The sequence below is a fragment of the Aythya ferina genome, assembly GCF_964211825.1.
Source record: "Aythya ferina genome assembly, chromosome: 3".
Lineage (NCBI taxonomy): Eukaryota > Metazoa > Chordata > Aves > Anseriformes > Anatidae > Aythya > Aythya ferina.
The window spans coordinates 28,619,422-28,637,124 of NC_140298.1; the positions used below are offsets into that span (position 1 = coordinate 28,619,422).

The 17,703-nt window shown below is 37.8% G+C and overlaps 1 protein-coding gene across 4 annotated transcripts in view; it reads right to left on the minus strand.

The window, feature by feature from the left end:
* Positions 1–17,703, minus strand: part of AKT3 (AKT serine/threonine kinase 3) — a 153,791-nt gene that overhangs the window by 85,731 nt on the left and 50,357 nt on the right. Inside the window, exon 1 of one of the 4 annotated variants that reach the window (XM_084515115.1) lies at positions 2,632–2,695. The exons of the other annotated variants lie outside the window; for them this stretch is intronic. The gene's annotated coding sequence lies outside the window, so the exon portion shown is untranslated. Of the gene's footprint in view, positions 1–2,631; positions 2,696–17,703 lie in introns of those variants that run through there. 4 annotated transcript variants of the gene reach the window in all.

Below are 17,703 nucleotides of genomic sequence, written 5' to 3' on the forward strand. Positions count from 1 at the left end.
TGTGAAGCATTTCTGAGTGGCAATGCTATTCCAGTGAGCTGAGATGAAAAGCACTGAAGAATTACTGAAATTAATAAATACAGGAACAATTTTCAATACTCATACAAGGTGTATAGTTTTAAATTAACCACCAAAGACCAATTAATGTAACCATTGCTTAAGTGTGCAGCTTTGTAAAGAAAGAAAATCAAATGTTATCATTTTAAAGGTACACAATTTTAGGAACACTGAAAATATTATCATTTCATGATAAACAATTACAGTTCTGCTGACTATATTTAAAAATAATAATAATTGCAACAGAACTGAAAGGCTTCAGAGACAAAATGCACCAAAACCAACCAAACAAAAAAATCACCGGAGTTACAGAGGAGAGAATGACTAGATTAGGCTTCAGTTTCAAAGAAAGGTCTATGGCTATAGGATTTAATGTTACAAATGACCAACAGCAGAATACCAGTTATCTGAAAAGAACGAATTTTCAGAAGGGTTCAAGAGCGGATTTTCAAGCATCCAGCACCTACAGTTACAGCTGAAGTCTGCACCATTACAATGCAGCCACTCTGCCACCAATTCAGCACCCAGTATCTCTTCGCACCTTTAGAAAAATCAAGCCTCTCCTTCAGTGCTGTAAGGAATCTTCAAACTCGTGTGGACACTTTTTTTTTTTTTTTTGAAAGGAAGTCTCACGTTGAGGAAATTGGAGTAAACATTCGACAGAGGCAGATTGTTCCTTTTAACTGCGATGTATTTCTGTCCTATCGCGAATCTGCTACTCAGCCAGACAGTGCTGACAGCAAATTAAAGTCCCAGTCCTTGGCCACTTTGGGTCATTTTATGTGCAACCTACCACCAGCACAATGTGCTTGGGATGGCAAGGAATATGTGTGAAGGAAGTGTGCTGTGCACCCCATGTGCACCCACTTCACTGTGTCTGCTGAGCCAGCCCATGCCAAAAAAAAAAAAAAAAAAAAAAAAAAAAAAAAAAGTTTTGACCTATTTCAGCTCACTGTATAACGAGTATTTGCACAAAGGAGAAACGGGGGAACAATAGGCTGGAGGCATGAAAGATGCAAGGGAGAAGACGCATCAGCATGAACTTCTGAAAGATTAATGATTTATTGGAGTGCTGGTCTACCACGTGATTGCAATTCTTGTTTTCCAGTTAAGCTACAAGAGCAGGTTTGAATGATTCAAATTTCTAAGATCAACTGCATCATTAAGCAATGATGCTACCGCTGACACAATGTTAAGCCAAGAAATTCCCTAATACAACTTCACATTTTATATAAACAAAGTATATTCTGACCTGTGTCAGAATATATCCTGACAACCTTATTCATACATGTATATACAAAAATTATAGATAAAAAATTTTGTTAGCTTTAAAGAGTATGCACGAATCCTTCTACTCAGGCAAATAACTGAAAATTCACTTAAAATTCTCAATGTGAAAAATCATTTGAAATAAAGTACTTTGACATGTATTTGTGAAGTAGCAATTACAATTTAATGATGTCAACAAAATCTTAGCAACACAGAGATCCCAGTGCTAATTGATATTTTGAGTTAGCCATGCAGTAATTCCTATACTAGAAACAGCACCAAGAAGATGAGAACTTGGTCAGTAACGTATTTTCTTAAACTTGCAGACTATAATTAATGCAATCGAAACTATATGTATATATATAAAAAAAAAAACTCCAGTTTTTAACCACAGGATTCTACATATTTCTAAAATATTTTACTGCCTTAGAATGAATAAAACTGCTCCTAACACCCACATATGAATCACAATACAGTTTAATTTTAATATACATATTTTACAATATTTTATCTTGCATGATTTTGTTATATTACAATTGGAATAAAGGTTCAGGCAAGTGAAATACTTGTAAAGGCTTAGTTTTTCCACTCCTCTGAATTAAAAGAAAGCTTTGCTCGTGAGCAGAAATGTGAAATTCTTTAACCTGCAGTTTTACTAGTACAAAAATTTTGCCTCATTTTCAAACACTCTTTTTGAACGTCTTAAAAACAGAGCTTTTAACTAGGAACCCCCAAATTCCAGCCACAAGGTAGAACTGAAAAATGACTGACCTAGGTAAGACACACAAGTTTAACTAACCAAATGTGGTAAACTCAGGATAAGGTTTGTTACTGTTTTTCACTAACATGCACATCTTGTGGTTTCTCTACTACAAGTATACATTTTTTTCTAATCTGAATTACTGAACAGTTTTTACTGATTTTGCCTCCAAAATAATTTTGACACAAAGGGTAATCTAATATTTTATCAGACAACCTGAAATAGATCCTGGCAAACTCAAATTATCTTATTCAATGCCAAAGGCAAACTTTATACAAGAGAAAACTGTGATAATCTCTTCCTAAAACTGGCCTTCCTGAAATTCAGACTGATTATATATACAGTTATTAACTGACACCAAATATTCAACATTTGTGACACCAAAATAATAGGGACCAATAAGGAACTGTAATTTTCCAAAATATATTTGCATTAATATTAAATTAACAAAACCAATTTGGTATGGTTTTAGTGGATTTTTTTTCCTCTAGAAAGCAAACAGCACAATTTTCTAATTAATACAAACAAAATGGAAACTGACTTACAACACTGACTTCAAAATCCTTGTGAAAGTCTGTACTGGTGATGTCACAAATGCTGTCACATCTGAGCGGGTATTGTCTGTAGAAGGTTCAGAAACGTCCATTTTAATCAAAACATTTATTAGAGGTAGTTGTGTATTTTGTTTTTATTTTAATGAATTACAGAGTTCTCTAAAGAATCATGGTTGCAGCTCCCTTTAAAAAATAATAGATTAAGTAGTCTATGTATCTGAAATACACTATCTGGATCTGATCTATAATGGATGTAGAAAATCATGTAAGAGTGAGGGGAAACCTATACTTTATACTTTCATCAGGCTTTAATAATGATGTTCACATAACATTGATGTAACATTCACATCTTCTCCTTTGCTTGAAACGTCCTACAAATTATAACTTCCTCAGAGTACTAAAATGCCAATGATAAAGTATTATAAACCTTTCAACTTCATTGTACTTTGGAGAAAAATATTTTCTTCTATTTTCCCCACTCCAAAACACTAACTACTCAATTACTTTTCTTACATCTGGGTGTTAACAGAGCACCTGAGTCAAGAAATCCTCACTTTAGTGGTCAGTCCAAACACCCAGAAAAAAAATTTAGAGGCAGAGTTTTAAAAAGATGGGGATATTTGTTCACTTAGATTAAGGTTTTAGGCATCTGAAAATAAACTTGCTTCTCTCCCTTTTCCCTGTGCAGCTGGGAAACATGGCACCACCAGAAGTGCCATGCTGCCCTTTGGGAATGGATTCCAACTGTGCAGGTGCCTGAAAAACTCATAAACATTCACCTTGGTATGTAGAGCACAGAAATAGTAAGATTCATTTGATACAAGCCACCTATATTCTATAAGCATTTTTATATGACCCCAGTAAACTTCATCAAATGAAGAAAAAGCCTTGCCAAGAAAAGCTTGCAAGTAAGAAAAAGAGATTTATATACAGAACTCCTTAAAACATCTTTTAAAATTTCGTATTTATGAGTTAAGAACTGGAACAAATGACGACGGAATAAATCTATGCTTCTACCTAGTATTTCAAAGAGAAACAAATCTAATACCAGAATTAGGTATGAGGACATATGGGCAGTCTATCACCTGACTACCAAACAACCGTACTAAAGCTCACACATGTTTGTTAATCCCAAGAGGTAAAACGTTGCTTTGTCTTCTGGGGGTCGTGCTGCAGATGAGTGCCCGTTATGATGCTGATGCATTTTTCTGTGCTAAGATCCCGAGGGAATTTGAGTTCACCATCAGTGAAACAGACAGAAATTTTTCATCTCCTCTGTCCTAAAAGTCTTCAATTTTTTTGTTTATCAAGTGTGCATGTAAGAATAGCAAGTAGTGGCAGCACAGCTGAAACAGTTTCAACAAAAGCTTGTCTTCTGACTGCCTACACTTTAATTCAGTTAAATTTTATACCAAGACTATTTAGTTTTCAGTGACAGCTTGATCTTGTACCAACAGATCACATGTTTGATAGGGAATGACTGAAATTTAGTGACATGATTATTGGTTACAGACAGCAAGCCCTCTCCAGACAATCTGAGATGATTAAGGGGAGGGCCATTTCCCAGAGATCTGGCTATTCTCTGATGCACTTTTTATCTCTGTACGGAGCAGAATAAGGTTGGACCAAGTGATCAAGAATGAGTAAACTATAGAAACACTCTGGCCCCCTAGAAGCTTTCATTCTCTTGAAATAAGTCTGTTTGCAGATTCCTCCAGTTCCAACCATACACCTCAGAGAAGTGCAGATGCTGTTTTTGTAGGGTTTGGGGTGTTTTTTTTTTTCCTCACCCTTTGGATCCTGCAGCCCATTGTTTTTACTGATCTGATATACCAATTGTGCGGCTCACTTGTACAACATGAAGAAAAAAAAGGGGGGGGGGGGGAAGAGGGGGGAGAAGAGGGAGAAGAGGGGGGGGATGTCAAATGGGGAGGTGAGAGCAGGAATAGGACAGTGTCCCATCAAATCATATCACTGACCCCATCAGCCTGGAAGTCATGTTCTTGCTGGAATCTGCATGAAGTGGCCACAGGCATGCGTTCCAGACAGGGTTTAGCTCAACCTCCTCCTTCATTCATTAGCAGCATCTGCTAGATACGATGAAGAGTAGAAAGAAAACAACCTCTGGATACTGTTCTAAAAATTTCCCCCTCTCTCTGGCACATTAGGCATCTGTTTAAATGCTGTATTCATGTGGGTAACAAGTAGGACGGCTGCATGACTATCTATTGTTAATTGTACATGCACCAAAGCACAAGACATGTATCTTCTTACTGTGGCCTCTGTTTGCGAAAGGACGATCATGCTGCCCAGTTGCATCCTTTACACACGTTTGCTCCTTATGGTAGGAAAAGTGCAGAAACAGTAATAACCTCTGCCTTCATTCAAGGAGAATGAACAGTGCCTTAAATGATACTTTTAGTCTCTCTCTCTCTTTCTCTCAAAATCTGTATTTGTGCTACCACCAACGCAACGTTTTAATTCTTAACCCAGCAACACTCCGCACACTACAGGAAGTAACACTGCATTGTCGTTAAACACCACTAATTACATAATTTAGCAAACAAATATTAAGAAATTACTTGATTATCACAAACACATGCCGTCATGGAGAAAAGTACAAAGGATCAATGGGCTTGACTCGGTGGAACAGAAAGCAGAGAAGCACAGCAAGGGAAGTATGTAGACACTACATTAATTGAGAGACCTCTAACTAACAATAATATTGAGCACAAAGGTACTAAACTGATTCTAAAAGCAGTACCCAGCCAAGAAGGACTATGAAACTCACTAGGAACTACAGTAAATTTATTTTTTAATATTGACACAGTGCGTGTCAACAGGCACCTCAGCAAAGAGCAACTGGATCTGAATAATATTCTGAACAGGTCTCGGACAAATTCTTAATAAGCTCATGTTTCATTACCACCCTGAATTTCTTGTGCTCAAACCTGTATAGGACACTCTGTGATTTTTACTCATGGTATCATATATTTTAAGACAAAAAAGAATATCTGATCATTTCAGTCTAACCTCTTCATGAAAACAACAGGCTAAAGATTTTCTCTGTTATGTATATATTGGTAATGTTGGTTCTCTAAGTGCATATCTCATGCACTATCTTGTTTTGATGCTGTCAAAACACTTTCCTTAGTATTTTTCCAGTCTTCCTCATAGTCACCCGCATCTTCATTCTGAATACATCTGGATTCAACACTCAGTCATGCGGTCCCAATATCCTTACCCTGCTACATTCGAGAGCTCTTTGCCCCATTCTTATGTCCAAGCAATTGGATACTTCTCAATATCTGCACAGGTTTCCTCACTCTTATGCTCTAAAGCAATTCTCTCAACACTGAAAACAATCTTTCCTCTCTACTATTTTTTTCCCAGATTTAAATATTCATTTTAATATTAAATATTAAAAGAGAAACTGGAACGGAACTCCAATCAGCTGGGAAAAAGCCAGCACATTGGCTATGAAAGGAAAGCCTGCCTCACCGACCTGATGAGTTCAATAAGGAGGTGATAAACATGAGGGTAAAAGGCACCCAGTAGGCATAATGTGTTTAATGAGGTTCCTCCCCAAATACAGTTAAAGAAACTACATTGCACAGGACTGGTGGAGGGTTTTTTTATACAGTCTGAAAATTGGCTAAGGAACAGGAAACAAAACATAAGGCTTAACGGCCTCTTTTCAGCATGAGAAAGACAGACAGTAGGTCCCACAGGGATCCATGCTGGGATCATTTTTATTCAACATCTTAATCAATGGACGTTGGTATGATCCATGAACTCTTAAAGTTTACAGATAACATCATGCTATCGTAGACAGTCAAATATAATGTCAATGGCATGAAACAAAAAAGAAAAAGAAGGACCTCACAAAATTGAGCTGGCAAAGGTGAAAATGAACAACAGGTATAAAATGTGGGATAATGTATATATAAAAAAATAATCTAAACCATGCATCGCAACATTTATCTTAGAATGAGGAAGTACAGTTTAGTAGAGTCCTGGAGTCGCTGCTGACAGCTTTATGAAATCATAAGTTCATGTACAACAGCAGCCAAAAAAAAAAAAAAAAAAAAAAAAAAAAAAAAGCTGACAAAATGTTGGGCATTTCAAAAAGGATACTGTGAAGAGAACGGATGTCATTTTGCTGACACAGAAAACACTGCTGTGCCCACATCTTCATTAACCTGCACAGTCTGGTCTCCACATCTCATGAAGGATGCAATGCAATTGCAAAAAAAAAAAAAAAATAGACATAGAGAGAAGGACAACCAAAAGGATCCAGGGGATGGAGCAGCTGCCTTTTCTAAGAGAGGATTAAGAAGCAGGGACTTCTCAGTTCAGAGAGGAGATGTTTGAGGGGTTATGGCTGACATTTACAAAATCAAAAGGCCATAAATAAGTGCAGAGTTGTCATTCACCCAATACCACAATACAAGAACCAGGGCACCTGGCAAAGCTACCAGGAGATACACTGAAAATGTGGAAGAAAACCTTTTATGCAAGCCTTTTTTTTTTTTTAATGTACTTCTGAAACTTACTGCCACAGGGAGCTGCAGAGCCAGACTGCATTGGGATGTTCAAAAAGTTTAAATTCACGGACAACGGGTTCATACATGGATACTACACAGATGACACAGGGATGTACATTACTAATACAACAGTTCTGGACACTGGGAAAATGCAAGGGGAATGAATGGCAAGAACATAGCCAAGTTTTCAGGCTCTCCTTGAACAGCATCTCCTTTGCTACAGGCAGATTACTGGGCTAGATAGGACAGTGGTATGACTCAGATATAGTTTGACCATTTCTTATTTTATTTTTACTCTCTGCTGTAACATGAAGAACAGATGTGATCACTTCCTCTTTTTCATTTAGCTTCAGTAATTACAATTCATTCAACCTATACTCATAAAACACTGATCACTCTCATTGCTGGTCTCTGTTAATAGTCTTTATGATCTTGAACTGCAGCACCCAGAAATGGACACAGTTGACAACCGAGACTTAAAGTGCTCAGTGGAGCTGAAAGATGTTTCTCACAGGCTCTGAAACTGTGTATGCATGCCTGCATTTGCCTTCTTCAGAACACTGAGATATAATTATTATCCTGACTGCGATCCGTGGTACCTACTGGTACCTCTTCTTTCTGAAGCACTTGTTCTCCATCTGTTCTTTTGTAAAGTTGATCATTCTAGTGTTTGTGTCAAACTTGCTCCCCCAAATAGCTTCTAGCTCCTCACAACCACATCTCGACATTATTGATGTTCTAAATACCAATCCTATCTTCCAACACACCTGCAGTCCCTTTTGCCTTGGAGGCACCTGAAGACATCAATAACCATTCTCTTCTCCATTAAGCACCTCTGCAATGAAAGTACTGACTAGGCAGAATGCATGACAGAGCCTAGCAGATTTCTGTTCCATATTTACTTCAATTTTGATAGAGAGCATTTAATAAATGCTCAGCACAGTTGTTGTGGTTTTTTTAAACCATTTTTGCTGCTAGAAACAAAGCTCAGTTATTTCATTTAATCTCTGCATCTCATTTCCTTATGAAAATGTTATTCACAGATATCAGAAGCATAACTAAATCCAAGATACAACATCCCAAGCTTCTCTCCTATGCACAAAGATTGCTACCTTGTCAGTAAAAGGAAATTTGATTAGTTTGATGCAATTTAACTTTGCCAAATCCACAGTGACTCATCTCATTATTTTCTAGATGTTCATAAATAGTCTACTTATTCTAGTATTTTCCTTTCTGTTAAATCGATGTCAAGCATTTTGCCCTATTAAAACACATTTTGGTTGAACATAAAATACACGAAAAGCAATCCGGATAACTTTCTCGGTGTTATTTATTATACTAGTCTGTGATCTCTAAATGTTATCATAGACGATTTCATAATTGTTTTCTTAAGTGCTGAACCTGCCAAAGAGAGACAGGTGTAAAACTGATCGCTGCAGGATACAAGTAGAGTATCATCACATACCTTCATCTCCCAAACTTTTAGACATACCTTCCAGTCTGACTTCAGGTAGAAAGTGAGTTGTATAGGAATACCAAAGAAAAAGAGGGAATCCAGCTTACCGTCATAAAAATATGAAAGAAGAAGCAAAAAACCCAGTCCAGTCTCAAAAGAGGCAAAGTATTTACTGGAAGTCTTACTCCTTTGTGTACAAGAGGCCTCATGACCGATCTTTAACTCTGACATGAACACATCACGGTAAGAGTGTTCCAGAATAATGGCATAATTAACTCAAAATACCCACTGCAAATATAAAAGAAAAACACCTTCAAATATTCAACAAATAGCACCTTGCCACAACCATTGTTATCTGCTGCTGCCAATCAGTATTGTTATGGTTGTACAAAGACTCCAGTGCACCAGACTGTCGCTAATTATGTATATTCAAGTGATTAGCAAGCACTTGTTGCCTCGTTCACACCACCCTCCAAACAGCAGCCTTTGAGAGGAGAATAGACTGCAAATTTATTGAGAGAACACTGTTAATCCTTTGGGGAGAATGTAAATGTAAACAGGACTACTCTACATCAAGGTGCTTTGACAACAAAAATCATCTGCATAAACACATGCTCAACAACAAACAGGTGTTCTATTTCACAACTAGCGCCCATTTGATGCTTTCAAGTAAGCATTATGCACAAACTGTTAGAAGTACTTTGAAACCAGCTGCAATTACTATAATTAGCTGTTTTCCTACACTTTGGGTATTTTTTTTTCCTGTACCTGTTCAGTATTGTGTTGGTTGCAATCTGCAAGCTCAAGTGAAACTGAGGTTCTAGCCTCTTGTTTAAAGATTACTATCCTTTCAGTTCAGCATGAACTATGATAAGTTCATATTTATCATTAAAGTGCCACCAGTTATAAGATGATGTTTGCATAAAATAACTTAGCAGTCCTACAAATGTCAGGTCACTCATGTAACACTCATCATGAGTAGGAAAACAAGGACAACTGCCAAAATAGCACCATAAAAATAGTAAGCCTTCAATGTTCAGGATTTCCCTTTTTAACAGAAATGTCCCCAGGAACTAACAAGATTTATTTTTAATAACAAGAACTTTACTTCTAGTTTTATCAGACAATGGGTGGTGAGAAGTCCTGATTGTAGACATCTACTCCTCAGAACATGCTTCAAGTAAATGTTTAAAATAATTATCTAGAGAGAAATCACGTGCTTCCTTCTCTTTAATGAAGAAAAAAATAATACATACAAAGCACCTCTACATGTTATAATAATTATTTAAATAATTATCTAAGTATCTGACCATTCCTGCCTCAGCATTTCATGGCATCTGCACAGCCTTTGGTTTTCAGCAGTTCCAAATTTTCTGCCGCAGTGATGCATTTCTACAGGTGAGTTCAACACGAACGATGAATAAATCTAGTTGCCTCATCTCCAAAGTCAAATCCTAATGTGCTAATTTCATAAGCTTGGCTGTGCCACCTATAGATAGCTAAAATCTGATTCTCCTACCCTATGATTTGCCAGATTTTAACGACTGAACAGAATAATTCCATATTCAGCATCTGCTGAGGGATGATTTTTTTTTCACAAATGAAAAGCTTAGCAAGCAAAGACTGGGACTGCCCAGGGAGTAAGAACACAGCTGGGAAGAAGGGCTAAAGATGATAAATACACAGTACTAAGATAAGGACAGGCTACAGGAGACTGAAAGAAAGAGTCTCTTTCACCTTGTGTGAAACAGGCAGGAAAATCTGTCATCATCAGAATGCAGCACCTTTCCAAGTCAGGAAGACAGCCTTCTGTTGACTAGTTAATTTGACATCCTCCACCAATAGGGTGTTCTTCACAGAGAGGGTGGTTGCACACTGGAACAGGCTCCCCAGGGAAGTGGTCACTGCACCGAGCCTGTCTGAATTTAAGAAGAGATTGGACTGTGAACTTAGGCACATGGTCTGAACTTTTGGGTAGACCTGTGCGGTGTCGAGAGTTGGACTTGATGATCCTTAAGGGTCCCTTCCAACTCAGGATATTCTATGATTCTATGATTCTATGAATATCAAAATATACCTGAGGTCCCTCTAATGCTTCTCCATCTGTAATAGAGGAGTTCTATTTTGGGTATGTCCACAATGGGTGATCTACAGAGTTCTATAATTTTTTCTACAATGTCCACTGTTTTCATTCCAGCAGCGTCTGCTCAGCTGGAAATGATACGATAGCTTCAGCTCGTTTGGGCCAGCCAAGCAATACGACACTGTATTCATAGCAGTTATTCCCTAAGAGAACAAAAGAACAAGTAAAGATTTTAATAAATGTTGTAATATCACAAGACCTCCCACAAAAATGCTGGGAGCATCATATGTCTAGAAAATTCCAGGCAAAACTAATTTTGGGGGTTCTTCCAGAGACACATTACCCTTTGATTAGCCCAAACAGAGGACAAAAAGCCAACTGTGGCTTGCATTAGCTCATACGGCACGCATTGAAAGTGATACATCACTAAATCTACAGCTTATGTATTTAAATGCAAAGGAACACCAGAGAATGTTGTCTGTCTTAATGTAATCTTTGTGATTTGTATTCCTAGTTCTTACACTGCAATCGAAAACCAAATTTCACAATGCAGTCACAGCTAGCCACTGAAAAAATGCAACCACTCCATAGCACCAACCATTCTTTTGACCTGAAGTCAGGTAATCCGAGGAGCTAGACCAGGAGAAAGGAAGCAATTACATCTTTCTGTTTCAGGGCATTTTTTTTCTGCTGGTTTAATATGTTGTTCCAACACTGCTTGCTTAGATGAACACTGCTGGTAGGGCAAAAGATATTGCAGAAATGCATATGCAAAGGTTGCAGTGAGCAGCCCACTCCCTCCCATTCTAAAGAGAACCACGTATTAGTTTAGCTAATCTATTATAATCTGTCTCATTATATGAACAGATATGTAATGATTTAAAACAGCCCATTTTTACTTCAAAATCTGAAGGGCTAAGAGTTAGTAATTTGTTGCAGAATTTCTAATGGGAATGGTAACTTCTACAGTCACTGCAAGAAGGGGCTGGAAGGGGCAAATGAACAGCTGTGGGATGCTTAAACAGCTCTAAGTAGATGTGCAAATATGGTTCAGTTATTGTCAAATAAGTCAACTATATGCTAAGCAAAATATACAGCTATAAGGGTGTTTACTGCTCATTCATGTCATCATCACCACACATAAAGATACATGCAGACACGTCCACTTTGGTTTGTTTGCTTAAGACACTCTGCTAGACACAAAGGGATCTAATTAAGAGAAATAACTGTATTGAATCCAAACATAAGGATGGGTATAAGAACCTGGTATCCTATTTACACACACAATGTGTACTGTTTCTGGGTTTCAAGTAAAAATGTGAGAGAGAAAAAAAAGAATAGCATATAATGGAAAGTTTCTGTAGAGGTCACTATCAGTATTTGCACATTGTTTGATATTAAAGTTGTATAAACTAGCAACATCCTGAAAAATTTATGCATGTGTTTACATTTACAGGATATATATTTAAGCATGCACATGAGATCAATATGAAATCACTCTGAAGAAACACTCTGAAATCACAAGTTTTAAATGAATCAAAGAAAAACCAATGATACTATTCAGCCATGGGTTTAAAAGAAGAAAGAAACGTAATTTTAACGAGACCCTTTTGAGCTTTACAGCAGTACAGTTACCTCTAATTTACTGCTTTTCATAACACTCTTCTCTCAAAAAACATTTTTTTCCATGAATGCTGCATCTAGATCTTCTTTCTTTTTTTTTTTTTTTTTCTTCCATGTGTTCTAGTGAAAGGTGAGATCTTCCTAAAGACAGTCAGGCAGATGAAAAGGACAGAATATTTTGTACCAAGCTGATGTCCTGAGCTAGTGCTCCAAGCAAGTCTCATAACAGACTATGGTTTTGAGATTATATTTTTCCTGCAAAACAAATATAGTAATTATAAATGCATTGTATTTGAGTTGGTCAGATCTAACTGCCTCAAGAAGACTTTAGTCATCTTTAGGATGAACCAGTTGCTCCTTTCAAATGCTCATGTAAGCAAAGGGTGAAGTCTGAATGGGAAGATGAATCCTAACTTTCAGAACTCCAAAGAATACTTTGATAGCTAGTATTCATCAGGAGTAAACAGGTAAGTGGCTAGCACAGGCCAAAGCATCATACCTACACAGGCCTTGCATGTATTTTCAATATTATTTTGAAGCCTTCCTGTTAAGATGAGCTAACTTGCAATGACAGAGAAATTATGGTATTTATTAGTATGCTAACCAGCAAAGCATGGACAATTCAACTGTGCTCAGTACTCTCCACATGTAGGCCATGGTCGTGGATGTAACCTGTAAGCTTTGACAACTGAACTTTAGCCAAAGAAGTGAGAGGTGTAATTGGTAAGGAAAGGAAAATCCCTTATCAGAAAGTCTGCCTTCTGTGACAAGGACTTCACAGACGTCATGTACATAGAACATCCTGTGTTGGAAGGGACTCACAAGGATCATCAAGTCCAACTCCTGGCTCCACATAGGACCACCAAAAACTCAAACCATGTGTCTGAGAGCACTGTCAAAATGCTTCTTGAACTCCTGCATATCAGTGCCGTGACCGCTTCCCTTGGGGAAGCCTGTCCCAGTGCCCGACCACCCTCTGGGTGCAGACCTACATGACTCTACTGCAAAGCTGAAACACTCCAGGGCTGCTATGAGAGGAGATCCAAAGAGCTGCAGCAAAAAGACTGGTTGACAGAGCAAGCATCACTAGTGAGAGCAGTCAGACACCAGTCCAGTTTTGGAAATGACTACCAGTGAACAAAGTTAGTATGAGCAGTTAAAATGGTCAATAGAAACAACCTGACATGGATGCACCCTTCAAATCAATATTCTAGAGCACTAAAACCCATACAATAGTGACTACCCTAAGTTACAACAGTTTATACAACCTGGCAACTGGGGACAATAAACACCCCGGCACTAGGTAGGACTACTCTACCAACAGCAAACTGAATGGAATACAACTAGAGGAATGGGATTAGTGGCTGGCTACTTTGGCAAGCCCTCGTAGCTGCAGGAGATTTGGGTCAGGACTACTGCCAGCATGTTTGGGGGATGAATACTGATGCTGTTATGATTCTGTTTTCAGTGGTTCAGACCTCCCAAACTGATCTTCCATCATCTTTTCCTCGTGTTTATTGACCTTCTGTGATGGGGAAATTAATGCTTACAGACCACACCTAGGAAACATAATTCAGTATCCTGGTTTCCTAAGAAAGAAATTAAGTTGGGGATGTATAAGCTTTCCATTAGGACCCCTCAAACACCTAACAACAGGGTTTTGGCAAAGAATTGCATACTTCCTCAAAGACCAAGCTTCTAGAAAGAATACACTCTCCTGCAAAAACTTGTGCTGATAAGTTGTGTTCTCTGGATGCCTCCATAACCCATTCCTACTAATTTCCTGCAAAAACAAAACAAGACCATATGCTAACAGAAAACATACATGTGCTTTGAAATCCTTCTTCAGCATACTGGGTGAAAGCACTCCACCAGTTTGCTGCTTGACAAATAAGCAACGTGTACTTGTTGGAACAGTATTTAAAAGGGGTGAGACAGCAGCACTTGTACAAATATTTAAAATAAGTACACTTTCAAAAGTGTTTTGTTAAACAGGGCCATATTATAACTAAAACAATATAACACATTTACAACTAAGCCTGACTAAACAAAAACGCTTATGCCAAAATATCCACAGCAGCGCTAGCACATTGTAACAGAGTGGAGCCCCCTATGTTTTTATGGAACTTTCACAACCCTCACCCTACATTTATATGGTACTTTCACGACCCTAACACAGCATAACGCTGTTGCCGCTCTCACATCCAGTTCCCAGGGAGGGAGAGGCCTGCAGGCAGCCCTGAGTACGCTACTGCCCGAGCATGATGTCACTGTGGTGCTGCCGGAGGGGAACAGTCAGTACCAGGAAGCGCCAAACCCCCTCATTGTGCGCCGGAATCAGCACAGGGATGGATGCAGGTTGTAAATCTGGACGCGGACCAGCCAGATTTCAGATCACAGCTTCGCTCTGGGAGGCAGTTGAAGCAATAAGCAGAACGTCCACTTCTGTTACATGCGATGTTTCAAATGTAAACATTAACTCTGCAGCTGAATTCCCAGTCTACACTACCATAAATACAAAGAAGAAATACAAATAGCTGACCTCTAGTAAAGCTAATAAATCCCTAAGTGTTGATTCCCAAATACTTTCAGATAATTCTCTTCCCCTCTTCCACAAAATACCTTTGGAGTGACATCACTACAGTTTTAAACAGCAAACTACATTTATGACCCTGAGAAGTTAAACAGAAGGAGGAAACAACGAATGAGATCATCTAGAGGGGTGGGGGGGGATGTTTCTTTTCACAAATTACCGCCACTTTTTTTTTTTTTTTTAATTTTTACTTTAAAAAAAATTTGCATCCTAAAGCTTTTCTCAGTCTCTCCATTATGTAACAGTTCTTTAGGAAACCGCCAGCTACCCTGACAACTGGGATGTTTTGCCAGAACGGCTTTGTCTAAATCCTAAAGCAGTACTTGGCTATGCACTGAGCCCAGTGGCTGCCTGTGATCTGAATGCCAATGAGGAGCACTGCCCCTGTTGTCTGACAAGTCAGAGACTTAAAGGTCTATTTGAGGTCAGCAAACTGTCTGGGCTACTTTCGTAAGCTTGAGAGACTGAGAAACACAGCCAACAACATGTTCTTTCCTTTGAGTGCCACACTGGGCAAAGAGCGTTTAATGCACAATTGCCATTACATTTTATTTTAAGTAGCAAAGAATACATATTCTTCATCTTTTGTTTCTGTTTGCTTTGGTGCCTATCTTGAATTCCTAGGATCATCAATGAAATTCAACCCCCTAGTGGACAGGTAGAAATGAAGACCGATTTACATTTACTTTAAAATCAAATAAACTTGCATATCTCAAAATTGAAGTAACAAGATTACTGCAATTAATACCAACACACAGATTGTATCCAGTTTAATATATGCTAACTCTGGTGTACTGGCTTTATACCATTCAAATCCCTAGCTTTCCTTATAGTCCCCATTCAATCAAGCCCTGTATTGCACACTTAAAACTACTATTTTTTGTTGCACATCATGAGAAATAGTGTAGCAGGCCAAAAAGTGCTCAAAAATCTCTTTGCCCAGATTTGTTACAAACATCTTGAAATTCTCTTTTTTGACACTTACAACAGATCTTTTAAGATGGCAATGGGTACATAATCCATCAACATCAGTAGTTATGAGGCAGCAGTAACTTCCAATCTTTTACATCATTTCTACTTTTGGCGGCAGAGCCATAATTATCTGCTAGTTGCACAGAATGTTAACTTATTCTCTTACTATTGCTTTTGATGTAAACAGTGAAAAAAAATGAGACCTACAATGCATGCCGCCTTTTTCACCAATACTATAGCTGAATCTATGAGTATTAATAATTTTCTGATCTAAAAATTTGGACAATTCAAATTTCTATTTTCAAATTTACCACCTTTCATTTGCAATTGGAAATTTAAGCTTCAATTTTTTTGAAGGAAAATTTAACTTCAAACACTCTGAATTCTTAGATATGAGGATATCTCATAAACCCAAAAAGGAAGGGATGCCTTGACTTCTAGGATGATGCAACTACATTTCACACAATGAAACATGTTGTTCACATAGCAAAAATAACTGGTAACAACATGTTTTCATGCATGTTTACTAAAATTCTGCATTAGAAGGTATTTATTATACAGAATTACATGAGATAAGGTGACAGAAAACTGTAACGTATCCACTGATTTCTAGAAGGAATTCCCATTTTAGACAGTAGAGTTCAAAAATTAATGAAAAAAATTGCAAAGTTGCTCATTAACTTGTCAGACAAAACCACAAACTAAGGAAGAAGCAGTTAAGAGAAGAGCTTTGCTAAAAGCAAGGTTACTTCTCCCACTGAGAAAGGGTGCTAATATGTTTTTGAACTTGCAAACTATTCCACGTATAGCTACATTAAAAAAAGAATTTTTGGTGATATATTTTGGGCATATGATATGATCTTGAGGGGGAGGTTGCCTTTTCACTTTATTTTACCTACAGTAATTCATTCATTCTGGATGTTCCCTGTGAGCATGGAAAACTAGTATGGAGTAACTGTTGCATATATGATAAAACAAAATTGTGTGATATTTGTAAATATAAATACAATATATTTATAAATATATATATGTGTGTATATTTAAAACTGCATTAAAATAATTAAAGAAGATCTAGGTTATAAGCTGTACCTTTTTAGGAAATAATTTAGTAAGGCATATCTCATGTTCTTTTCAATCCATTACCTTTATTACCATACATCATTATGTAGCAAGGGGTTTCAACATCAGTAAGTTAGACTCTCTGAAGTCTCTAGCTTTGACATGAGACATCCCCAGAATATCGATTATGACCCTTCCGAAGTGATCAAGGTCTTGTGTGACTGTGGAAAACCAAACCTTTTCTAGCGAGTTTCACAAACTTATAAAGAGCAGAAGTAAGTTCATGGAAAAAAATAATAGTCAATAAACCTTGCATCACTTTGTGACCCCAGCTATTCAAAGTCTTCAGCCATGCTTTCAGTATTGCTGAAAAGCACATGCTTGACACCCCTACCATAGCGATGTGCACCTCCAGGCTGACAGTCGGCTGATTAAACCACTAGCTGACAGGCACTGGAATACAGTCCCAGAGGAAATTCAAAGCTTTCTCCACAGTTTGAGACAACCACTTCAGTTCCCTGGTGCTCTTGTCTTGGAGTAGATTCCTCATGAGTTTCAGCCAAGTGGATTTTCAAAGTTTGTCAGCTTCTGTTTCTTAGACCAGGACTGTACTACTAATTTATCTTATCACCTGCTTGTGGCAGGTATCAGAAAAAGCCATATATTAAGTGAAATCTATTAAGAAGAATACCACGATAAAATTAACTGTCCATTTCCATTTTCTTCTTTC